The sequence below is a fragment of the Schistocerca americana genome, chromosome 8, assembly GCF_021461395.2.
Source record: "Schistocerca americana isolate TAMUIC-IGC-003095 chromosome 8, iqSchAmer2.1, whole genome shotgun sequence".
Taxonomy (NCBI): Eukaryota; Metazoa; Arthropoda; class Insecta; order Orthoptera; family Acrididae; genus Schistocerca; species Schistocerca americana.
The window spans coordinates 108,142,753-108,169,846 of NC_060126.1; positions in this window are offsets into that span (position 1 = coordinate 108,142,753).

Below are 27,094 nucleotides of genomic sequence, written 5' to 3' on the forward strand. Positions count from 1 at the left end.
GTCATCAGTCCCCTTGGAACTACTCAAACCTAACTAACCTAAGGACATCACACACATCCATGCCCGAGGCAGGATTCGAACCTGGGACCGTAGCGGTCACGCGGTTCCAGACTGAAGCGCCTAGAACCGTATGTCCACACCGGCCGACATATGTCTTTGAACATGAGGTTTCTCTAAATGTAGGTACAGCTTAGTCAACTTCGGTGGACACAAAGACACCAGCGAGCGATGATCCGTTAAGGTGGCACAGGTAAAAGGTGCATATTGTCTGTGCGCCAGTTTCCGGTGCGCGGTAGTGACTCTGAATAGCGAGTAGCTTCACTGCATGGGGAATCGTCGAAAAAGTAACATCTACTTTTAGTCCTACTGTTGAAATTTTGTGAACGTGTAAGTTTCAGCTTAATAGAGTCATTAATTCAGCAGTTGTTTCTCTCCTGGGACCCCCTAAAGTCTCCAGTGTTGTTTGGTATAGAGGAGAAAAATAAACTGCAGATGGAAAGCCGTGTCCGAACCCGTCAGCCACCGAGGCAAGAGAGCATCACACTCAGAGAAGACTAGGCCCTTTTACGCAGTAGCTAGCTCCATCTTCTCCACTGGCGACCGTGGCAATCAGTCGCCATCACTGAATGACAAACAACATTGCGAGACGTTCGGCCTACAGTCCGTCAGCGTACGAAGTCACGTTTGCTGCCGAAGGAGTAGCCTAGCGGCAGGGGCCGGCGCCCACAGCTTCGACACTCTATAGCGGCATTGGCTGACGCTTCTGGACGCGGAGTCCGATCCTCGCTTTGTTCACCAAGATACCCTTCACAGATCCTCGAAGTTTATCGCAACATTTCTGTGACACCCATTATGCATATGATGTTTCAGTGTCTTTATATTCAGCGGCTAGGGGTGACACATCACGTCATAAGGAACTACTTTCGTTACAAAGTCTGTCCTAACGTTTCCCGGCGACCCAAAGCGTCCTTCAGTACTGGTTACACCCCTGAGAGGTGGCAGGGCGTAGGCACACTGCGGTGTCCGTACACCTTGCCTGTTGTCCGTAATCCAGTCATGGGCTCCGTATGAAAGGGGATACGCTCCGCAAAACTGAAGTTCCCTATTCGCTTATAAAGAACCTTATCCGCTTAAAGACACGGATTCTTCAGATTTGCTAGTTGAAAATCTATCAGTTTACTAGGATAGGTAGTATACAGTACACCTGGTAGACCGTGATGTTTCGGCGAAATCTCGTCGTGCCATGGCCAGCGAATACCAAAGGACGCCTATCATCGCCGGGAAGAGTCAGCGAATATTTCGTCTCTAATAAAAATTGTTCCCCACGACGTGATCTATCATCCCCAGACGTTTGATGCAAAGACTTTGGAACGCCATATATATATATATATATATATATATATATATATATATATATATATATATATATATATGTGTGTGTGTGTGTGTGTGTGTGTGTGTGTAACAATTACGAGCATTGCGCCTCTTCCGAGACGCGCGTTATGTATTATCAACGACCGAGCGAGTTGGCAGAGTGGTCAGCACACTTCACTCGTCTTCGCGAGATAGGCGTTTCGAACTGCCGTCTGGCTATTCCCATCTTTTCCCTACACTGGTTAAGGCGAAACTCTGAATGGCTCCTTTGAAAAGGCACTGCCTTTGTCACTTCCAATGTTTTGTTCCGTCTCTAAAGCTCTGTTCGCCGACGGGACGTTAAGCCATAATCTTCCATGCACTACCTTATTATCAGCGACTAATCTCCAGGACGAATACATCGCACGTACATAGATAGGCTGGGTGCCGTGTGACTGTTACTGAACACTAATTGTACGAACACTCATGCGTCCCGAGAATCGCCGTAACTGAGTCCTTTCCACTTAGAAAGTCACAGAGAGATCTATTCTCTGAATGCAACACCGAGACAGAATGCCTCCAGCGTTTCAAGACAAAGCCATTCGCGGCGCGTAAACGACATTCCGCCTCTAAGAGACTATTTTCCCTGAATGCTGGCCGTAAATGAAAACGTCCCGCTTAGCGCCTGTTCTCTCGGACGGCGCGCAGTGTGAACGAACTCTTGCATATACTAAGATTATTAGCAACAATTTAATATCCAAGACGAGGCCGAACTGCATCGACAAAATTTTGACTGTTATTCAGGGATATTTTCTGAGTATTTTGGATACGAGACCTCACTACATAGTAATCCTGTAAAATATCGGTTATTTATAATGGCAGTGCAATTACTCACAGATGTCGTGTGTGCGCTGTTAATTATCGTATGGCAGCGACGCTTGGTAGATATTCTGTTGCATTAAAGCGGAACCGATCCACGCCGAAAAAATTAGTCCCAAGTTTGGTCTCCAGTTCCAATCTGGGGCACTCAATGGGAGAAAGACGTATAGAAATGTTTCCATATGTGACGGACAAGGAACGGGACGTGGGCAGCTAAGGCCAAAGAAGTGAGAAAGCCATAACGTTGATTTTTTTTATCAACCCTCAATTAAACAATTTGTTCATTATGAGCACAAGAGACGCTGATGAGATGTTGTACAGCGCCCGATTTGCACCTGGCGGCCCCAATAGGAGCTAATTTTTTTCCAGCGTAAATCGGTTTCTCATTAACTTCTAGCGTATCTGCCAAGTTTCGCTGACATACAATAATTACAGCCTGCGCTGGGCCCCGGTGAGTAACTGGTTGAAATGGCTCTGAGCACTATGGGACTTAACATCTGAGGTCATCAGTCCCGTAGAACTTAGAACTACTTAAACCTGACTAACCTAAGGACATCACACACATCCATGCCCGAGGCAGGATTCGAACCTCCGACCGTGGCGGTAGCGCGGTTCCAGACTGTAGCGCCTAGAACCGCTCGGCCACCTCGGCCAGCGGTGAGTAACTGCATTTTTGTTATAACCGCCTGGTACCTTCACAATAATGAAAATCCTGTAATACGCAGTCAGCAAAACGGGCACAAAAGAGCACGATTAAGGATTCTCTTAGGCGCCCACGTGCGGATGCGAGAGTCGTGTGACGTGTTTGCTGTTGTTGCGGGAACGGCTCAGCACAGCTTCCACTCAGCGAACTCATACTCGAGACGCATATCTCCAAAATATTCGACAGTAAGTCTCTCCATACTGCTTTGTCTAACTATTGGCATACATTTAACACTGCCATACATGTAACACTGCCGGAAAAATAGCCCAGGGACAGAACGCAACAGTACAGAACGTAAAATAGAGAGCGAAGAGTAAGGTGGCCATTACTGTTGTTAGCATCAACTACCACAAGTGGATGGAACAAATTTGTTTCAACAAATACTGAGACTAGCCACTCTTTTGAGTATTTTTGTTCATGCCAATAAGTGCTTCGGACTTTCAACCATCGCCAGTTGGAGTAAAATATACATCAATCTCCAATTGGAACATCGCAAACACACCAACTGCAATTTGGATGCTGCAGCTGGCTTTGTACTATTCTTCTTGCTGTTATTATTTCGGAATCTATAATCGTGGAGCAAACGAATTTTCGTTTTGTTAAATAATCATTTTTCAAAGTAAGAAAAAAAAAACTTTCAATGCTTAGACTGCAAAATCCTTTTACAGTTGAAGTACGATAACTACAATGAAGAGCCAAGGAAACTGGTACACCTACCTAATATCGTGCAGGGCCCCCGCGAGCATGCAGAAGTGCTGCAACACGACGTGGCATGGATTCGATTAATGTTTGAAATAGTGCTGGATGGAACTAACACCATGAATCCTGCAGGGCTGTACATAAATCCATAAGAGAACGAGGGGGTGGAGATCTCTTCTGAACAGAACATTGCGAGGTATCCCAGATTGCCCAATAACGTTCATGTCTGCGGAATCTGGTGGCCTAGAGCCAACCTGCAGCAATTCTCGACGTGTGGGGTGTAACATTGTCCTGCTGGAATTGCGCGAGTCTGTCGGAATGGACAATGGAAATGAATGGATGCAAGTGATAAATACAGGATGCTTACGTATATGTCATCTGTCAGAGTCGTATCAAGGATCCCATAGCGTCCCGTATCAGTCCAACTGCGCACACCCCACACCATTACAGAGCCTCCACCGAAAAGTCCCCTGTTGACACGCAGGGTCCATTGACTCATGACGTTGTCTGCGTAACCGGTACACGTCCATCAGCTCGATACAATTTGAAACGAGACTCGTCCGACCTGGCAACACGTTTCCAGTCATCAACAGTCCAATGTCGGTGTTGACGGGCCCAGACGAGGCGTAAAGCTTTGTGTTGTGCAATCATCAAGGGCACACGAGTAGGCCTTCGGCTCACAAAGCCCATATCGATGATGTTTCGTTGAATGCTTCGCACCCTGACACTTGTTGATGGCCCAGCATTGAAATCTGCTGCAGTTTACGGAAGGGTTGCACTTCTGTCGTGTTGAACGACTCTCTTCAGTTGTCGTTGGTCCCGTTCTTGCACGATCTTATTCAGGCTCCAGCGATGTCGGATATTTGATGTTTTACAGGATTCCTCATATTCACAGTACACTCGAGAAATGGTCGTATGGGAAAATCCCCCCTTCATCGTTAGCTTGGAGATGCTGTGTCCCATCGCTCGTGCTCCGACTATAACACCACGTTCCTTCTCATTTAAATCTTGATAACCTAGCATTGTAGCAGCAGTAACCGATCTAACAACTGCGCCAGACACTTGTCTTACAGTATATAGGCGTTGCCGACCGCAGCGCCACATTATGCCTATTCAGACCTATCTGTATTTGAATACGCATGCCTACACCAATTTCTTTGCCGCATCAGTGTAGTTTCGGTTGCTTTCTACAACCATCTTCAGATCGTTCAAAACAAAATTTAAGGAATTTGCCAGGGGCGAATTAGACTCGCGCACTGAGGTTTCCGCACAAACTTAGTTATGTATAAAGACATCCAGTAATTCCGGGAATCGAGGATTTTTACCTGTTTTCGACATTGATACTGGTAACATATTGGTCCCGGGTATTCCAAGACTTTCGAGAATGTATTAATTTCAAAGTTGAAGTCGGGTAACAAACAAAAAAAGCGTTTAATATGATTAAAAATCCACCATTTCGGTGTAGTGTGAAACCGTGCTTCTTGGCAAATTTCATAATTCTAGTTGAACGGGAAGTAACCTCCAGGTTTTGATGTCTGAGTTTGTGAGTATCAAAATATGTGTCATAAATGGCCGTATCTTTTGTCTGCAATGACTTAGGAACTTAAGTTTTTTACATCGCCAACGGACTGTAGACCACGACATATGACATAAATTTCAACTTCTTGTGTGTACCTGTTCCTGAGAAAAACTGTTTTGAACAGTCGCACAGACAGACAAACTGGCAACAAAGAGATCTTATAAGAGTTCCTTTTTCATGGATTGAGGTACGGAGACCTACAAAGCGGTGAACATCGACTGGAAAGCATCGTTAGCTATATTCATATTATGACATGCATTCGTAAATATCAAGTCAAAGACAGCACGTATTTTAAAAGTGTTACCGTGAGCAAGCCACGTATTTTTTAAACTACGTGCTACCATTGTCATGGTATTTAAGAATCCATGTCATTGCGTGACTACAGGTAACGCTGCTTTCCAATGCACGTTCGCTGCTCTTTCAAATTTTGAACGATCTGAAGGTGGTTGTAGAAAGCAAGCGAAACTATTTATCTTACCTTAATTGTAATACGAAAATTGCGGTCTTAGTATTGAGAGGATTTTTTTTGCTTTTTTTCATTTTTATCTAAAGAACTTTGTCAAGACCACCGTCTTCTTCATGGCAATATCAGTCTTCATTTTTTCATTTGTATGTTGCACAAAAACATCCCAGTATCAGTCGTTTTGCCGACATGGCTTAAAATAATACAATCCACAGCCACAGAACTCAAAAAGCAATAAAATTGGTAAATTACTGGGCGAAGCTTGTTTCCAGACAAGAGTCACTGCGCACGTTGTCAGTGATTCATTGGAAGTATCCTAAGGAAATGCAAGCCGAAAACAAAGGAAGTAGGTTACAGTACGCTTGTTCGCCCACTGCTTCAATACTGCTCACCGGTGTGGGATCCGTATCAGATAGGGTTGATAGAAGAGATAGAGAAGATCCAACGGAGAGCAGCACGCTTCGTTACAGGATCATTTAGTAATCATGAAAGCGTTACGGAGATGATAGATAAACTCCAGTGGAAGACTCTGCAGAAGAGACGCTCAATAGCTCGATACGGGCTTTTGTTGAAGTTTCGAGAACATACCTTCACCGAGGAGTCAAGCAGTATATTGCTCCCTCCTACATATATCTCGCGAAGAGACCATGAGGATAAAATCAGAGAGATTAGAGCCCACACAGAGGCATACCGACAATCCTTCTTCCCACGAACAATACGAGACTGGAATAGAAGGGAGAACTGACAGAGGTACTCAAAGTACCCTCCGCCACACACAGTCAGGTGGCTTGCGGAGTATGGATGTAGATGTAGATGTCACTGTTGATCAGATACAAAAATGGATGCGGAGGGGAGTAAGAAAGAAAATGGAACGCAACTGCTCTGTAACTAGCCACCGGACACCGCCGCTGCCTAATACCAAAACACGCAGAAAATGTCCGAGAAAAATGACCGATAATTTGTCGATGACCCACAACCCAGGTTATAACATAATAGCGTAGTTCAGAATATGGTCAGGGATAATCCTGACGTTGTATGCGGTACGGTGAACGCACCCTCTGGTACCTGGCGGATGTGACGTCAGTTAACGGGGAACAGGAAGGGGATCCTAGAGAAGGCGAGATTACTCTGCTTTTGACGGTCATGAGGGCAACATCTCTTGTACAAGATCGTACCTATGTGTTCAATAAAGTGTTCGGTGCTCTTGGAACTTTTATTTCAACAAATCACGAGTATTACACAATTATTTAACAGTTCTTATACTTTTAAAACTTAATCTTATCTAAAGTAACAGTGTCATATTGCCTTACTATGGCAAGCAGTTGCATTATGTCATATAAGTAATTGATGATTCTAATTTCATGGACTATGCCCGATATAAATGTAATTATATAAATGCTTACAGTGTTCAATGATTCATTGATCATGACGTAATGGCTCGCGAATGTTAGCCAGTAGGACGCCTCCTACTTCTTTTGGTCCTATCGCTGCTCTTATTAGCAATCTCTCTCTTCTCTTCTGTTACAACTACAAGGCAACCACTATTTACAGGTCCTACACTTTCTGACTAAAGAAGTGAAGCACCCAAAAGGAGAGAAGAAATGAAACTGAAACTGCATGGACTGAGTTCCCTGTAATTTGTTCTTGGTTCGGACCTTTGTCCCCATCCTTATGTCTCCATTACTTTGCTCCTGCTTCGGTAAACTGGCGTTATTCCTGCTTCACGGAGAATTTTGTCCCCACGCTCAGTGACTTCTTGTATGAACAGCAAAAGGGCGGCGTTTTGTGACTGCTTCTGCTCTTCCCTGTTACCTTCATCCTTTGTGCCATACATGCGATGTTACATAGATGATTACAATATCGAGTCAGATTACAAGAACTTGCCAGTATAAGCCCAGCCCTTCTGGTCTGGATGCATGCACTGATTCTGCTGGGAAGGGTGTCGTGAAGTCATTGAATAGTGTCCTGAGGCAAGCTGCCCCACAACTGTTGTAACTGGATCTTCGATACTGGCACTGGAACCGAGGTGACTTTCCAGCTAGTGCCGTACGTGTTCTGCCGGTGGTATATGTTGTGATCTTGCTGATAAATGGAGTACCTCAACATCACGCAGACAGTACATAGTGAAACATGCCATGTGCGATCGAGGATTGTCCTGTTGAAAAATGGCATCACGATTCTGTCACACCGATAGATAAACATGAGGACGCGCTGTGTTTGTGATGTACCGCTGGGTTTCCTCAGTCACTACCAGCCGTGACCCGAAGCTGTATCTGAAGGCACTGGAAGAATGGGTCCACGCTTATCACGGAACCACGGTGCACAGTTGGGAGATCGTCCCCTGTGGTGGTCAGATGTGGTCGAACGCAACCCTGACGACGAATACGCCCTCCGCCACATTGCCATGCGGTCCAAAATCGGGCTACTGTCACGTCCAGATGCCTCACAAATACGGTTACTGCACGATTCGATTAGCCGGCCAAATGGGTGCCCACAACGAGACCGCTTTGAAACTCTGCGAGGTGCTTATAACGCTGTCTCAAGAGCATGCAGCGTCTCCGTATCCTTCACAGTGTTCACTCAAAATCTGACGCTGTCCACATCCCCTATATATCGTAACAAACCTGGTAACAACTCTAAACATGTATACTCACGCGGTCTTGTAGTCGTTGTAGGCATCATAGACAACTGCAACACTAAACCCGCCAATGGTGTGTGCGTGTATGAAGGCATCCTGACACCCGACCGCACCTTCTGGGTGCTTCACTATTTTTGTCAGGTAGAGTACGAATGATCCAGTGGATACCGCTGGAGGTTCCCTGATACTGTTCTGGGACTATGTTGTTGCCTGGACGTTGTTACGCCCGAAACCTGTGGCTAAAAGCAGAAAGATATGCAGAGGATCAACGACTGGTTCAAGAATTGGCAACTTGCCCTGAGACTAATTATTTGTAAAGTATTCCATATAAATAGCGAAGAGATCCACTACTGCTCTTTTACGCTATCGGTGATAAATCACTTGAAACCATAACTACTATAGTTATGAGTAACCATCTGGAGCGACAAACAATTAGTTGTAGGAAAAGCAGATGTTAGGCTGAGATTCAATAGACAATGTAATTCATCCGCCAAGGAAGTGGCTTACAAAACATTTCCTCGATTGATTCTTGAGTGCTGCTCACCAGTTTGGGAACTTAACGATATTTGATTACTAGTAGTGAGTGCCTGGCCTGCACGAGGGAGCAGGGGATGGTTCCCGCAGGAGGGAGCGGCGGGGAGGAGAGAGAGAGAGAGAGAGAGAGAGAGAGAGAGAGAGAGAGAGAGAGAGAGGAGGAGGAGGAGGAGGAGGGAGGGGGTAGTTTCGCCATAGGATCGTTTCAAAAGGGCAAGAGTGTTATGATGATGTTTACTGTTGAAACTCTGAATTCGTTCGTTCTAGAAGATGTCGAACAACATATTACGTCCTGCTACATACCTCTCGGGAAATGATCACGCCAGGGTCAGCCGTGTGGCCGAGAGGTTCTAGGCAATTGAGTGCGGAAACGCGCGCCTGCTACGGTTGCAGGTTCGAATCCTGCCTCGGGCATGGATGTGTGTGATGTCCTTAGGTTAGTTAGGTTTAAGTTGTTTCTAAGTCTAGGGGACTGATGACCTAAGATGTAAAGTCCCATAGTGCTTAGAGCCATTTTGAACTGCGCCGGGAAAAATCAGAGGTATTAGAGGTTTTACGGACGTTTACCGTTAGTAATTCTTCCTCTGGTATCATCCAGGCAGCGGTGTCACACCGAAGTCGGCAATGCATATCGATACCACACATTGGCGAGGCCTCGGCGCAATCCGCAGCGGCGTACGGGATGCGCTCCTGAAGACCACTCTTCTTTCCCCAGTACTGCAGCGCACTCGCACTACGGTCTCGAAAAATCGAAGAACCTGCAGTCATGGTCGGACGATTGTAGTTCGGTGTGGTCACGACACTTCCTATACCCCACTCGGGAATGGAATAGGAGAAGGGGGAGGGGGGAAGTGATATGGTAGCAGAGGTACCCTCTGCCACGCACCGTAAGGTGACTTGCAGGGTGCAGGCGTAGACCTATCACTATTTTTATTTCTTTTGTAAGTATAAATACATAAAACACTAATTACAAAGTGGAGAAGTAAGGCAGAAACCGGCGCTGTGAGGTGACGCTAAAGCAGTGGAGACCAGTGGAGTGAGAGGAGCAACGCTCGCGAGTGTACGGCAGATAACAGCGCTGTCTGCTCCTAATGGTCACGCTACTAACAGAGCGCTGACCCGTGCAAGTGTGAGATAACACTGCGGCGCAGGAGTAATACCTTGCACTAGGTCCGCAGGACATTCTCCACACCCGCACCTTCGTTTGAGGATACGAAGATGTTAATCAGAAATGTATCGTTGTGACGTCAAGTTAGATTAGTTGGATTGTCCGTTTCAGCTGTTTATGTGTGTGTGTGTGTGTGTGTGTGTGTGTGTGTGTGTGTGTGTGTGTGGTCGCGGGAGGGGGGGGGGGTAATGAAACATTTTACACACGAGTAATAACATAATTCCAACAAATTATATTCCGCGACTTCACTGAATAAAAAGTTGTAGGACTTCAGATTTCAGCACCACGTACACAAACCGACACGCGAAGACTCTTATAAACAAAATCGCAAGGAAAAAGAAAGAAAGCGAGTACCTAAGAATGACAGCTTCTCGAAATACATTGCGCAGAAAAAAACTGAAGAATCACTTTTTTAAAGCATCGTTATCTGCTCCCACTGCAAGGCATAGGTATGAAATTGGGCTCAACCTTCTTCTATAACGGTGCATAGGCCTGGCGCCCTGGGGCGTCACCTTCGGGCTCAACGACGCTGCGCCGGTCGTTGGTGGCCGAGCGGTTCTAGGCGCTTCAGTCTGGAACCGCGCGACCGCTACGGTCGCAGGTTCGAAACCTGCCTCGGACATGGGTGTATGTGATGTCCTTAGGTTAGTTACACTTAAGTAGTTCTAAGTTCTAGCGGACTGATAACCTGAGATGTTAAGTCCCACAGTGCTCAGAGCCATTTGAAATCGACGACGCTGCAGATAGCGAGGTATCGACAAATGCGAAAAATAAAGCCAGAGCTCAGAAGTTCATGTGAGGTGTAAGGTGGGTTAATGATGTCACACTGGCACTCATTTTCACCACAACTCTGCCCGCGATGGGAAGGTCGCCCTCTTACTCACATCCCACCCTTCGCTTGTGACGCCTCTCGATGGGATTCAGAATCGCGACACCCGGCGTTGAAATCATGCGGTTTTCTTACGGATGGTTGAGGAAAACTTTTCAGACAACCGCCGTTCAGAATCGACAATAAAAGGACTAAGAAGATGCCACAAAGTGCGTCAATGAAACTACCCCTTCTCTTGGGACGTTCATTTACACATATTTCGCGCTCAAAAATGATATTGTACTGTGACATCTGCAACAGAACGACTTTCTTGCCAATGTTTGACTCTGCTGACACTTTCCGGAGGATTCAACCCTTCACTAAGGACATCGTGCGGCTGCAACCACATTGAACGTGCTCTGACACCTGTGGACTTCAGTGCGACCACAGTTTTTGGTCTAGTAGGCAACAGGATGGAACCACTAGAGACCGTTTAAAAGCATTCACCGAAATTATAGCTTTATCTGAAGCACCAATGGGGTGTTATGCTCTTTGATTGTTCTCTCCAGTGTCGTGACCAGTGCAGATGCGACACAGACACAGGTGTAAATATAATGGCAAAGAGTCCCTCTAAGAGCCCCCCATTCGGCAGCGCCCTCGGTACCAGCCACGCACCTCTGTTGAGCACTTTAAAAAAAAAAATGGCTCTGAGCACTATCTGTGGTCTTCAGTCCCCTAGAACTTAGAACTACTTAAACCTAACTAACCTAAGGACATCACACACATCCATGCCCGAGGCAGGATTTGCGATCGTAGCGGTCACGCGGTCCCAGACTGAAGCGCCTAGAACCGCACGGACACACCGGCCGGCCTAGCACTTTAAAAATGCACCTGTACAGAGAATCATTAACCAATTATTAGGCATCTGCGGGCGAGACAAGACCTCGACATCCTTCAGCTGAGTGGCACTACACTGCTGCTGTATCATCTGCTTGCTGCCATGCAGTATGCGAGGGGCGTTAGACGGGATGCCTGTCTGCAGGCGCTCGTATTTGGTAATAGGTTGTCCCTCTATAGGTACATTTTTTAAGTTTTCAAGAAATGTGCGCGTCTGGCATTGAGGGAGTAACCGAACTGGGGAGGGGATTAGGGCTCAGAAGACGAGTCTACCCCAAATGTTTGCGTGGTAGAGTAATTATGGTGTACGCGTACGTGGAGACAGTGTTTGTGCAGCATTTGCTGACATAGTGTAACTGAGGCGGAATAAGGGGAACCAGACCGCAATCGTCGAGGTAGATGGAAAACTGCCTTAAAAACCACCCACAGGCTGGCCGGCACACTGAACCTCGACACTAATCCTCGGGCGGATTCGTGCCGGGGACCGGCACGCCTTCCCGCTCGGGAAGCAGCGCGTTAGACCGCGCCGGATGGGCAACTATACCCTTGCTCGAAGTCTTAATAACATGCGACGTAACTGCACCATTATCGATAGTGGAATTGTCTGTCTGTGGACCCGAATCTACTCTAGCACTCCTGCATGATGGAAACAGCATTTGATAATATTGTCAGTATCGTCTTCAATGGAAATGCCGAGTTACAAAGATGCAACTGTGAGGGGAAAAAAAGAAAAAAACAGAAAAAATGACTGGGCAAGTAGATGTGCCTTCCATATTGCGAGAACATCCTTCACTACGGGTCCATACTGAAATGAAGCCAAAATTTCTTTCATTTTCATTACGAAAATATATCGTAAACAAACGGAATTAGGAAAACATAGAGAATAAGGTTACTCGCCGTAGGCAGGTCTGTCTGCTTATGGAAATGAGCGTTAGGTGTCATTGGCCGGAAGGCCCCTTGCGGGGCAGATCCGGCCGGCTTGGTGCAGGTCTTATTACTTTCGCCGCTACACTGGGCGACCTGCGCGCAGGATAGAGATGAAATGATGATGAAACCCAGTCCCTGAGCGGAGAAAATCTCCGACCCAGCCGGGAATCGAACCAGGGCCCGTGGGACGGCAATCCGTCACGCTGACCACTTTTTTTTTTTTAATCTCATTTTGCTCTATATTGGTCGATGAATTTGTTCGTGGCGGACGTCCGATGACAGCCGTTCAGGTTCTTTGTTGATCCGTTCACTCAGTTTTTAATTACAGAGGGTAGCTAACCATCTGACCGAGCACGCTGAGCTACCGTGCCGTCATCACTCAGCTATCGGGGCGGACTGTCTGCTTATGAAGGGTCGTGATGAAAACCCTCATCTTGCTAACACCATGGAGCTTTCTCTCCGAAACACGTATCGGTAGCAGCAGCTAAATACAGAGAGTCGACGAAATTTTATTCACGAAGTATTTGTCTTTCAATGTCTCCGCGTGCCACGTGGCCGTTTTAAAACATTTAAACTTTAGCACGTATTTTACTAGCGGAAGTAACGTCCTTCACAATATGCATTCCACTTCGAAGCGAAAAGAAGACGTGTTTGCAAATTGGATCGGAGAGTTTAATTAACGTTTCACGTGCCGGCAGGTCGGTGCACGCGACATCGCGCCGCTCAGCCCGCACGCGCGAGCACACAGTAGCCGCAGGCAATTAGCGATGATTGCTGGGGGGGGGGGGGGGGGGGCAGGCAGAGTGTCAGCTGCCGGCGTCAACGTCACGGTCTGCGGACTGCCCCCTGGACGCCTGTCGGCGCGAACAACGTCGTTACTGGCTCATCTCTCCGTGCTGCGGGGCACGGACGTCAGCACACGCAGGTAGCTGCAGCACGAGATAACGCAGTTCGGCGCTGTCTCCACTCACGCTCTTTTAGCTCGCATCTTTATACGTCACCTGCAGCTTCGAGTTTACATTTATCATTTACTAGCTGCGCCCAGCGGTTAAAAAGTCATTTACTAAAAAATGCTAATGCCGATACTCAATATCTACGCGTATGCGCCATCACCAAATTTACCTCTCGGATGTCTCACGGCGCGAGCCATCTGCAGCGCAGCAAACACCTCGAAATGGGGGAAAAGTGCTAAATTTTGAGATCTTGGGTGAAGCGAACAGAACTCGTGTAGCTCGCAACTCACTCGTTTGCTTCCAGGAAAACATTTTTACGCGACCGAGTAGCGAATTACAAAATGTGCCAGAAAAGAGAGGAAATAGTCAACCCCCCCGTCCTCCCCACTCTCTATACAACTCCTCAACCCCTTTTCTCTATCCATCTCCTCCATCCCCACTCTCTATCTCCTTCACCTCCACTCTCTGACAAACTACACCTACCCTGCTCTTCCTGTCCATCTCATCCTCCTCCCTCTCCCTGTCCATCTCCACCTCTCCCCTCATATTATCCACGTACTCCACTCCACTCTCTGTCCATCCTCCTCCTCGCTCTTCCTGTTCATTCCCTTCTCTCCCCTCTCACTACCCATCACCTATTCTTCTCCCTCTGTCCATTTCCTCCCTCCCCTCTCTGTTAATTCCTCTTTCTCCCCCTTTGTCCTTTTCCCCCTCCTCTATACATGTACATATCCTCCTCCTCAATCTCTACCTGTTCATCTCCTCCTCCTCCATCTCTAACTGTCCATCTCCTCCCCACCTTCTCAAAAAAAAATTTCAAATGTGTGTGAAATCTTATAGGACTTAACTGCCAATGTCATCAGTCCCTAAGCTTACACACTACTTAACCTAAATTATCCTGAGGACAAACACACACGCCTATGCCCGAGAGAGGACTCGAACCTCCGCCAAGACCAGCCGCACAGACCATGACTGCAGCGCCTTGGACCGCTCGGCTAATCCCGCGCGGCCCACCTTCTCACTCCACACCACCACAACCCAATAGGAGGCTTGTGGTTCTTACCTCTTTAATTAATGTGTCTATCAAATTTTGTTACCGAGCGAGGTGGCGCAATGGTTATCATACTAGACTCGTATGCGGGAGGACGACCGTTCAGACTCGCGTCCGACCATCAGATGTAGAATGCCGGGATGGTTCCTTTGAAACGGAACGGCCGAGTTTCTTCCCTCTCCTTCCATAATGCGATGGGACGGATGACCTCACTGTTTAGTGTCCTCCCCCAAATCAAATCAACAAACTAACCAACCAAATTTTTTAGACAGCACTCCAGGAATTTATACTATTAGCTTTTTACCCGTGAATCTATTTCACATATACTTAACATATTTTACACGTATCTGTACACATATTTAACCTGTATCTCTAGCGAATTTTGCCCTGCAGTTTTGTTTTCACGCAGCTCAATGTTTACGACGTCGTATTTCCTCAACTATGTAATGGATATAGTCTGCAAAATGTGTCACGAATACAGCTAGTAGAACGAAAGTAATAAATTAAAACGTCTTGCTTCATGCGACAGTTTTTACAGCGAAAATGTAGTAAGCGATAAAACTTTTACCTTTAATAATTCTGTCGGGGTTGCCAGTGAGAAAAAGTTTCGTCAAGGTTTGGAATTATGTATAAAGATTGCTGCAAGTAGCTAAGTTCTCTCATTCTTAAATACAGGATGAATAAATTATGAGTACTGTACGTCGTGGAAAACACCCCTCTGGTTATATATTACAGGGGGTATGAAAAACCATCATCCGATTTGGCACGTCTATATTTCTGAAACTAATATACAATAAATTTTGTTTTTTGAGGAACGGGAAACTCAAAAAGTTTTTTCATACCTTTTCATAGTTGTTCAATGTGCCTCCCCCCTTATAGAAATAGTAGTCCTCGTTGTTCTCTTTCTGACAGGAGTGAATACGACGAAGGGTGTTGCCGATATGCAATGAGGTGTATAATTTAGACAAAAAAGAAAAGTGATCGAGACGGCAGCTACCCAGACTAGCAACAATGATGGCGGACTCTTGTAGTGAGTTTTATGCCACAGACGAAAGTAATAGAAATAAACATGTAAATGTCGTGTGACTAGGTCCTCCCGTCAGGTAGACCGTTCTCCGGGTGCAAGTCTTTCGATTTGACGCCACTTCGGCGACTTGGGCGTCGATGGGGATGAAATGATGATGATTAGCACAACACAATACTCAGTCCCTGACCGGAGAAACTCTCCGACTCAGCTGGGAATCGAACCCGTGCCCTTAGGATTGACATTCTGTAGCGCTGACCATTCAGCTACCGGGGGCGGACAGTACTACAAATAAGCCGGCGTAATGAACATATCACACAGGTATAGAAACGTGGAGAATCAGTTTAGTACACCGTTCGGTCAAAGTGTTGGTGGTGTGTCAGTTTTCATCAACTTCAGTGTACTGAAGGTGACTGCACGTGTGACACCCACAGGTACAGTGTTTGGGTATTGGGGAGGGCATCACGCGCCGCCTCTAGCGCGCCCCCTCTCCTTCCCGGAACGGCGCCTTTGAAGTGGGTCGCCTCGGCTGCGCTGTGTGGACCGACGGGCGCCGAGCAGACGCGCCCCTCTGTCTGGTCTCTGCTGCTGCAGCGGCTGCGGAGGCGTCGACCGCGCCGGCGCCTCCACGCTAAACCAGACACGATGTCCAGAGCCCAAGTTTCGCGTGCCGCACTGTGCAACGCGTAAACGGCCGTATAACAGTAAAGACCAACAACTGACACATCGATTAATACGGAAAAGTAATGTAGCAATTTGCACATTTTTCATCGACACTATCAGAGCTGTCAAATGAGATTCGTAACAATGATTTCTAGAACATGAAGGACACCACCTCCAACAGAGTAATATCTAACAAACCACTGATGTGTTCACAACATTCTTCGGGTTTAGGACAATTTTACCCCCTACTCTTTACAATAAGATACGACTATACACGGTAAGATACGTTTACGAATGAAAACACTATTTCGCTTCCAGGACTCCACGAATCTTGCAAATGTACATTTGATTATTTTTTTACTATACTGTTATTTTCTTCACTTTTTTTGCTACTATTGTACAAATTCGGCCATAGTCCCAATGCAAGTATCCTGTTTAAAGAGTTTCTGTAAATCAACGTTAGATCTTCAGTACATAATTTTTAGATAAACGCATTGGTCAAACGGTATACAAGTTACGCTGGACGTGATAAGTTACTGGATAAATCTGTTGGCTCTTTGGTCATAACATATCTATTAAGACAAGTATTCTTATTTCAGCGGCAGGTGTTCTAACAAGGAAGTTATGCGAGCGCTAGACTGTATATTTAGAGAGATGACAGACACGTTTGTTGATTTTCTTTATCTATGTAATAGCGTGCATACAGAACTAGAAGCAGTGACATTTCATCTACAGCAGGTAACACTTTAGGTCAACTTCTTAAGGTGGAAAGTTTACGCAATTGACAGAAAATGTTAAATTTCAATGTATCTTTTATTTATTAGTGGGATGCGTTGGTAATAAGTTCCCAGAGTTTGAATGGCGAAATTGCATCCGAAGTGCCTGAAAAATAAATGAGTGTGTGACGCGACCTTCCTGTCATGCCTACTTTTTGAAGCAACACTTTAATATTAGCACTGTGAACAACGATTCCGTACATTACTTCAAGCAAACGTGCACGGAATACTTATAAAAGACTGTGATATATACTCTTCGATTTCGTAGATCATCTGCGGCTCTGTTCCGTATAAATGAAGATGGTATCTGTTCTTTCGGACATGTCCGAAAGAACAGATACCATCTTCATATTTATAGTTACGACTCACCGGCCATTTCACCATCTTCTGTGGGGATGCCCACGCATTGCCCGAACTCTTACGGGAATCGGTAAAGCCGCGAGTAATGAGTGTAATGGGTAGGGGCACTACGATTATAGTGCGGGACAATAAGTTGGGAATGTGGGTCTCACGGGGGGCGTGCCAGAGATAAGTCCCTGCAGTCGCACTATCCTCTGTGTCCTCGGTGGCTCAGATGGATACAGCGTCTGCCATGTAAGCAGGAGATCCCGGGTTCGATACCCTGGCGGGGCACACATTTTCAACTGTCCCCGTTGACGTATATCAACGCCTGTATGCAGATAAAGGCATTCATTTCATAGTATTGATTTAATTGTAATTTCTGTTCCGTATCATACGGAAACAATGTCATAAAACTACATTTTCATCTGCCACAGTTCTCAAAATTGCACTTATGAAGCAGTTTTTGGATTTAACGATGGGAATTAGGGAGGATGAACGTATTAGAGAGAATGGTCTTTAAGATAGGAAATTTCCCTCAAGACATCTTCCGAAAAATAGTTTTACAGCACATCTCTCCAGCTGAAAAAACCAGTTGAAAATCTAGTAAAAGAAAGAAGGCAGGGAACAAGAAACCAGAAGAGAAGCCGTGAAGGGAAAGTGCACCCTGATATGGGGCCTTCTAAAGAGGTAACAAAAATAAAACGTTAGGCTGAACTTTTAAATTTCGTTTTCTGAAAATTTGTTGTTTTAAAGTTTATGTACCGTTTTCTCAGAACCTATCAAGGTTTGCATTATGAAATTTTGTAAACTTATTTCTACAAACTCAATAAATGTTGTATCAAGAGCAAATTTTGAAATTCTGCGTGTAAGATTAAATATGGGGCAAAGTGCTTGGAATTTTGCTTGAATTTTTAATTATACCTACAGAATTGCAATTAAAATTGTTAAAATTCTCCTGTTCGATATATTCACCCCACGAGACAAGCTTACTATTTGCAAAGCTATTAAACAGACAAAATTTTGTAGGCATCTCTAACAGTTTTTGAGAAAAACGTATAAGTAATTATTTTTTGAAAGTAAGTTTTTAATTACATAGAAATGTCAGATATGTACAATCCAAGGAACTTAGGAGCAAGTGTGTTAATTTCGTGTAAAGAATGGGACAAAATTTTATTGCCGTATCTTCAGAATTGTGGATTTGGTACATCTTTTTAATAGTACGTGCTTTTCATGAACGTCCCCCGTTAAAGCAACAACAAAGACATAGAAAACCTACGATACACGTATGTATCCTGTTTCTAAATAAGTAGTGAACTCATGGCATAAGTTCTTTGAAACAATGGTTTCCGATAAATTGACAGTAGTTGCCACCACAGATGATAAGCATACACTGTTATACGTATCCATTCAATAAGTAATTACGTCCAGCGTAACTTAGACTCTGCTCAGTCCACGCTTTTGATTTCAAGTAATAATTATGTGCTGACAATCTATAATGGTTTTGAAGAAATGACATCATGTAACACCTTACGTTGCTGTTCAGTTCATTCCTTATTGTGCGAACACTTTCGATCACAGACGATTGTCCAGCCCAGCTTTTTGTCAACAGCAAGTTATGCACACACATTAAAAAAATTTCAAAAACATATTTTTGAATGAATTTCTCACGTGGTCGCTGTTGCTGATTACTCTATACGATCCAGTTTATCTTCTCCAATTAAGCATGGTCTCAGAAAATACAGTAGTGGCATGTCACAAAAAAGAATCCATTTGTGTCACTTTACATGATGAGACTTAGCGTGGAACCCAGTGCAACACTGAACAATACTGAGATATCAGAATGATGCCGTTCAGATGCTTGCAAACAAATAAATGTAAACGACTAGTTACTAAAGGCACTGTCCTCCTTATCACCGAATTTAGTAAGGGAGTTGTGTGTATGTAATAGTGAGTGACTACAAGAGAAAAGTGTGTGTAAAGGGTGAGTTGAAGGAGGGGATTGTCATAGAGGAGTGGTGGAACATTTGAGAGGAGTGGTAGGACATTTGAGAGGAGTGGCGGGATGTAAGGGAGGAGTGGCAGGAAATGAGAGGGGTGTGACAGAGCACTGAGTTGATATATGAGAGTAGTGGGGAAATGTGAGAAAGGAGCGGGAAGATATGAGAGAGTTGTGGGGGGAAGGGGATGGGCAAGGGAGAGATGAGTGGTGGGATGTGAGAGAAGAGTGGCAGGCATGGGAGAGGACTAAGATAATGTGCGTGTGAGGAGTGGGAGACCATGAGGGAGGAGTGGGGAGACGAGAGAGAGAGAGCTGCAGACGAATGTAAGACAGAAGGGAGACGAGGAGAAAGAAAGAAGGTTGGGTGGATTTAATGTACCAAGAATGATGCTGTAGTTTGAGATGGAGCACAAATTTTGATGTGAGAGAAGCAAATCAAGCATGCCTTTTCAAAGGAAGCATCTCAGAATTTGCCTTTTGTGTATTAGGCAACTCAAAGATACATGTAGATGACCAGATGTGGATTTGATAGACTGGTGCTCAAAAATTGGAGCATGTGTGACACAGAAGAAAATGATTAGTGTGTTAGAAGGTCTGTGGACAGGCTGAATGGATGAGACAGAAGGTGAGTGAGCTGGCAGTGAGTGGGAGGGGTGATAACCAGGTGAGAGTGTTGAGAAGAAAGAAGTTAGATGATTGAGTGAAAAGGAAGAAAATGTGAACCTCTGAGTCAACAAACACATCTGTAACTGCACAGAAAACGGAGACTAGGTTTTGCGTCTGCTACGGAGGACGGCAGAGCATGGAGCTGCAGTGAAGAGACCAGACCAGAGTCGGGGGGTGTAGGTGGGGTGGGGAGAGGAAGGCAGGAAGGTAGCGTGGGGAGGGGAGACTAGCGTCCGATATGAGTGCGGCGCGCAATATACGGCTAACTCAGATGAATGGCAGTCAGAGGGCGCCGTGGCAGCATCGATCCCGCCTCCGGCAGAGCCGAGTCCAGTGGAGCAGCGGCTGGAATTAACTCCGCAGCGGAAGCTGCCCTACGCTAGCCCGTGCTGCCAGCGTTCCCACCCCCACACACCTCTCCCACTCCCCCACAAAAAGACCGCCTACCTATTACAGGTCATTTCGGTGGATGAATGGCGCCGAACAAGCCTGTCAGCAGCAACAGCACCTTAAAGCGCCGCTTTCTCTCTCAGGGAAGTTCTTAATAACAGGCTATTTCCCCTCTCCACACATTCTACTGCAAATATCGAACATGTCTTACTGTTACAAACCGCAGGCACACCACACTTTGCAAACTACGTGTTTGTAGCTTAACAACAGATGTGATGAGTCAATAAAATTGGGCCGCGCGGTTAGAGGCGACATGTCACGAGCTGCACGGCCTCTTCCGCCGGTTGTTCGAGTCCTCCCTCGGGCACGGTGTCTGTGTTGTCCTTAGCGTAAGTTGGTTTAAGTAGTGTGTAAGTCTAGGGACCGATGACCTCAACCATTTGGCCCCTTAGGAATTCACAAACATTTGAACAATAAAAGAGTTCTGGGTCTGTGACCACATCGTCAGTTCTTTCAAAGGCCCTGTTAAACAGACTAGAAGAACAAAAAATGGCTTAGAACTACTTAAACCTAACTAACCTAAGGACATAACACACATCCATGCCCGAGGCAAGATTCGAACCTGCGACCGTAGGTCGCGCGGTTCCAGACTGTAGCACCTAGAACAACAAGCGGGCCAGCTAATATGGGAGTATCAGGCAGGATTTCGCAAAGGTCTACCTTGTATCGAACAGGTATGGAACTTAAAAACAATTTTGCAAATGAGAAGATGTAGAAATACTGTGGTAACATTTGTCGATTTCAAAAAGGCTTACGATTCAATAGATAGCCAAACATTGTTTCACACTTTAGAGTAGTTCAGGATTGACAGGAAAACTGGGTCATTTATTCAACAGGCATTAACAGATACAACCTCCAAAGTTAAATTCATGAGAGAAACATCAGAACCATTTCATATCCATACTGGTGTTCGCCAAGGAGATGGAATGTTCCCGCTTCTGTTTAACATGGTCCTGGAAAAAATTGTGAGGACATGGGGAAAGGAAATAAAAGGAATTCAGCTTGGGATTAAAAAACAGCAGAGAATTACGGTGAAGTGTCTGGCCTTCGCAGACGATCTTGCCATTCTAATGAGCAATAGAGAGGAAGCCAAACTTGCATTGGGAAAACTACGCGAAATCTCACAGAAAACTGGGCTACAAATCTCCTGCGAGAAAACACAGTATATGGAAAACAAACCTGTAGATAATCTCCCCATTACTACTCAATACGGGAAAGTGGCACAAGTAGTCCACTTCTGATATCTGGGAGAGATAATCCAACCATCAGGACTGAACTCAATAGCCAATAAAGATGGAATCTCCATATTACAAAAACCATATAAGCTCACTTGGAATCACTATAATAAGAAATTTCTGTCGATGCGAAACTAAGGCATTACAACAGAGTAGTCCTACCAGAGAAGCACTTTATACTGCAGAAACTACAGTGATTCATGGTCATACGAAGATCAGAGAGATTGATAAGCACGGACGAAAAATTCTGAGGAAAATATATGGACCAGTGTTTCGGGAAGGAATTTGGATGAAGAGGCCAACTAGAGAGATTTACAAAGACACAGAAACAATAACAGACACCATTACAAACAGAAGGATAAAAATTTATGGACATATCAGCAGGATGAATAAAAGCAGGCTCACAAGACAAATCTTTGAGATAGTAAACAAGAGCAAAAACAAGACGAAGTGGGTCACTGAAGCAGAAGAAGACATTAAAGAACTGGGGATTACGCAAGACAACATAAACAATTGAGAACAGTTTAGAAACATCATAAAGAAACACACACTTAAACAAGAACGTACGGAGAACAGAACGGGAAAAAGATAGTCGGAAGAACGCAAGAGAGAACACACTGAACGCATGATGAGAATTTGGAAAGAAGAAGACATCGTGACTACTCAAGTTCAATCGCTCTCTCAAAAGGGAATAATCGAAAATATACTGCTAAAGGAGAAAAGTTTGATTGTTATATACTGGCGGAAGAGGCTGTTATCGGACTATTATAGGCTATTGAGGATGGGGAAGAAGGGTGTTAGACGTCCTTATTGATCTTTTCATTGGTTTATTGCCACTGGTGGAAATAGGCGAATGGGAAACGGACGGCAGCTGTGACGTTGCGCTGCTTGCCAGCAACCTAATGCCGACTGAGGCATGCCACTATTCCCTGTACTTGCGGCCGCTGCGGTCTTTCGCGCGCCTGTGTGTGTTTCTTCGCTTGAGTTGCCTTTCCGTAGCACTGTTACTGCTGGCAGCCACGACGGCCCAAGTCTGTACTCGTCCTCTCTGTTCATGATGGCAGGTCGCTAGGCTATTTCCGTCGCCTCTCTAATCCTCCTCCTGAAGGTAAGAGTCTATTTCGCCACCATGCGGGCGTCTCGAAATTCCATCTGTTTGCCACACTCATCCTCGTGTTTTGCCACCGCTGATTTGCTGTGTTGTCTTAGTCGTATATATCTTTCATATTTAAATTCCCGTTTGCTGATGGGTTGCCCTGTCTCGCTCAACTCGCACCTGATTTCGTAAACTCCAGCAGCATGTACGTAGCTTGTCAACTGCATGAAGTGTTGAGCCAAGAACACCTGTTGTTCTCTTTATGCTTCGAAAAATGTGCTCGATATCTGCTCGGCGGGCAATTTTGCTCACAAGTTTGGTGACCTCTTGAACATATGGTACTAGATAGAATTGGAAGGAGAATCAGCATTGGCCGTATTTTGTAGTTTTACTGTCAGAAAAATCGATTTTCGGTCACTTAGTGACCATCCTCAGTGCTAGAAGTTAAAAATTTTCACATAACGATCAGAGAGTATAAAACCGAAAATCACATCTACATCTGCGTATGAACATAACAGTTGGTAGGAACATACCTGTAATATACAATTAAAATTGGTAGGCACTGGTATCAAGCTATAACCACAAGCTTAGAGCGATCACATAAACTTAGGCCGCTGTATACATGCACCTGTACAGCAGACCTCGGTGTGACAGGGCTTGGAACGCCCTCTATGTGACATGTGTCACGTGAAGACTTAATATTACTGGTTTTGCAAGATATTAACACAAAATACCTCTTGTGCATTTGCGACTCGTGAAGTAATTCAAATTTAAAATGTACGTAAAAAACATAGCAGACGAAGGGGGAAGGAAACATCCTAAATACACTGGCGTATTGTTTTTTAAAAAAACCAACTTACAAAACATAAGACAGATCGATAATAAGTTGTCAGAGTGCAGGACAAGTAAAAGAGAAAAATAAAAGGAAAAAGAATAACATATGAATAACATGAAATGAGGCATAACACAGATTTTAAAAAAAAAACATAGTACCCACCATCTGGCGTGGGAAGTTAGAAGTACAACGTTCGTGATTTACGTAAAGATTAAGGAGTCGAATATATAAAAAATAGTAATAGTACGAAAATGCCATTACGTGATAATTAAAATGCCGTAAAACACAATATCCATTATAAAAAAGTTTTGAAGGCGTAGACAATTTTGTTATCTTATTTAACCGACATGATGTACATCTCGTTTGTCCTTTTGGACAAACTAACATTATTATAACAATGGTTATACGCTTCTGCATAAGCACTGGGTCAGAACCCATACATACATGACATCAAACATACACGGTTGCTTAATGTAAAACGTAGTACCCACAACTTGGCGTGGGAAGTTAGAAGTATATCGTTCTTGATTTAGGTAAAATATTACGTTAAAACTGAGGAGTCAAATTTATAAGAAATAGTACGAAAAATACCACCTAGTAACAATTCAAATTCCATGGAACAATATTCATTACAACAACAAAAAAAGTTTTGAGGGTGTAGACTAACAATTTTGTTATATTTAACGACGCGATGATGTACATATCATTCGTTCCATTTGGACAAGCTAACATTTTTTATAACACTGGTTGTACGCTTCCACATCATCAATGGGTCAGAACCCATACATACATTCACAGATTGATAAAACAGTAATAAAACTGCCAAGCAACCGGTTTTGAATACTAATTAAAATAATTTGATTTTACATAATTTACAATAGCAGTGGGACCCATATGAAATAAAAGCAGACATAAACTTTTTAGCTTCTAGCACTGAAGATGGCCACTAAGTGACCGAAAGTCGATTTTGCTGACAATAACACAACAAAATACGGCCAATGCTGATTTTCCTTCCAATTCTATCCACTATTTGGTCGTAATGCACGCAACACGCCATGGAGTCGCCAATCAATATGGTACTAGGTTTATGTTTTGTAGCCGGCCGTTGTCGTCGAGCAGTTCTAGGCGCTTCACTCCGGAACCGCGCTGCTGCTACGGTCGCAGGTTCGAATCCTGCCTCGGGCATGGATATGTGTGATGTCTTTAGGTTAGTTAAGTAGTTGTAAGTCTAGGGGACATGACCTCAGATGTTAAGTCCCATAGTGCTCAGAGCCATTAGAACCATCTGTTTATGTTTTGTGCTTCCTTTCGAACTTCCCTATTGCCTTCATCCTTCGCAGCCATAGTTTTGTTTATTATCTACATCCTGTAACCACTGGCTCGAAAAATGGACCTGACGTATTGTTGTTCTTCCTCGCTGATTCTGTGAGCTCTCACGGTTAAAGGGTGCTGGGAGGATTTATTCTCTGTATGGTGGTGATGGGAGGAGACAACAGCAACAGAATAAAAGATGTAACTCTTCAGGCTTTCCCGGCGATCTAATGATATCTTGGGTTGTCGGATGTTCTACCGGATATCAGCGTCGTTCTTGCACGATAATTCGGTAACGTAGCTCGCAACCTTCATCAGTGCGACCTGAGAATGCTCCTCGAGTGGTCGCAGCGAGCGGGCGCGGACCGCAGAGGGAACGCCTGCAACCGCCGGTGGAGGGGGAAGGCCACAGACATAAATACTGTACCAGGTCCACTCGAGGAGCAGGCAAGACTGCTACAATTACATCCGCTCCTAAAAACTAGAGGACTTTCAACCGCAGCAAAAATCAAAATCTGGAAAGTGGTAGTACTACCAGCTGTGCTCTATGGCTCTGAGGTATGGAGCATGGCGGCAGACAAAAAACTAAGCAAAATAGAAAGATTACAAAACGAAGCACTACGAATAATAGCCAACACACCGTGGTACTGCAGCAATGAGGAAGTCAGAGTCATGCTTGGTTATCCATCCACCTATCATATCATCTAACATAAATCCACAGACTTCTACGAATCATGCCATCAATCAAGATTTCATCTCATAAACTCACTTGTCGGTGAAGAACAGCCCCGTCAAAAATCACCCATTAGCACAATTCATCGCCAATTCAGTAACTAATTCTGCGTAAGCCAAAAACTCACTGCAACAACCACCACCATCCAAGTAAAAAAAAAAGCCCCTCCCACCATCAAACATACATCGGGGCATACAACGTCCCCACAAACCAAGACAAAATAAAGCCTTTTTCGAGACTCGAGGTAAGTTCAACCAGAAGACAGAGCGCCACCGGGCGCTGAATCTTCTTAGTAAACCGGGTGTAAACCCAGCGAATTCGGCTACTCTCGAGGAGCAGCCTCGGGTCGTATCTGATGAAGGTTACGAAATACGTCACTGAAATATCGTGCAAGAAAGACGCTGATATCCAGCAGAACACCGGACAAACCAAGAATAAAAGATGTTCTCGGCTCAACGAAAGATGTAGTTGACAGGCTACATGCTACTGGAGTTTACGAAATCGGGTGCGACTATGGACTACTGTATGTAGGACACCGGGTATCTGAACATGATAGATATATCCAGCGAAGAAAATACACAAGGTCAGCGGTGACAGAAGACCAGGATGACTGTAGCAAACAGACATAATTTCGATAAGCACGTGTACTGGCGAAACAGTCTCTTACCTATTCCCACCAATGAAAAGAAATAAAGAAAACACTCACAAAGGACGTATAACACCCGTCCCCCTCATCCTCTATAGCCTATCAGAGTTCGATAACGGCCTTTTCCGCCAGTATATAAGAACCAAACTTTTCTCATTAAAAAAAGAAAGAGAGACTCTGAGGAAGACTACTTGCAATATTCGACGACAAGGACGTAGCTAGGATTTTGTCAAAAGCGAGGGGGGGGGGGTCCAATTTCTTAAAGAGGACCTTAAACAGACTGATGTTTTCCATTTATTCCGAAAATTTCCATCAAGAACTATAAACAATTTTATTCGGCTATGATCTCGGAGATTTTATCAAGCAGAGATGAAATCTCTTAACTTTGGAGTGCTGCATTTTGGCAAATCCCTAAGAAGTAGTCATTCTCCAGTCTCTTTTCATCCTCCAAGGGCCGGCCAGAGTGGACGAGCGATGCTAGGTGCTTCAGTCTGGAACCGCGCGACCGCTACGGTCGCAGGTTCGAATCCTGCCTCGGGCATGGATGTGTGTGATATCCTTAGGTTAGTTAGGTTTTAGTAGTTCTAAGTTCTAGGGGACTGATGACCTCAGATGTCAAGTCCCATAGTGCTCAGAGCCATTTGAACCATCCTCCAAGGTCATTCT